This window comes from Pygoscelis adeliae, unplaced genomic scaffold, assembly GCF_000699105.1.
Source record: "Pygoscelis adeliae isolate BGI_AS28 unplaced genomic scaffold, ASM69910v1 Scaffold338, whole genome shotgun sequence".
NCBI classification, from domain to species: Eukaryota; Metazoa; Chordata; class Aves; order Sphenisciformes; family Spheniscidae; genus Pygoscelis; species Pygoscelis adeliae.
Genome location: NW_008825305.1, coordinates 522211 through 522703, shown reverse-complemented (window position 1 = coordinate 522703; position 493 = coordinate 522211).

The window sequence follows — 493 nt, the reverse complement described above, 5'->3', positions numbered from 1 at the left end:
TGTGTTAAATTATTTTCCTCTTAGAAACTTTATTTTAATGATCTGTGACCTGTCAGGGAAAGAAGAGAGATTGTGTGAGCACAGGACAAAAATAAAATGGCTTATTCACTGTACGAGCGTTTGTTTCATGGAATTTTTTTTTTTGTGGTTTTGTTTTTTTTGGGTTTTTTTTTTTTAATTTTTGTAAAAGATGAAGCACATCAGGGAAACGAAACGGCCTCTTCCTGTGGGTCCTTCTCCCCCGGGGTGGCTCCCGGCTCTCCTCTGCTGTGCTGAGCGCCGAGCCGGTCTGGTTTGCCTCCAGGCGATGCTCTGGGGAGGGGTGGTCGCTGTCGTCCCAGCCCGCAGGTAACCTCGGAGGGGGAGGAGAACGAAAGGCCCCCTCGGTCGTGGGCAGCAGCTCTGGCTCAGCTGCTTTTGGTCCTTACATCCCAACGGCATCTTCGTAAAGAAAGCCGAGGGGAAAAGGTGCGCTTCGGGTTGAACTTGCAGC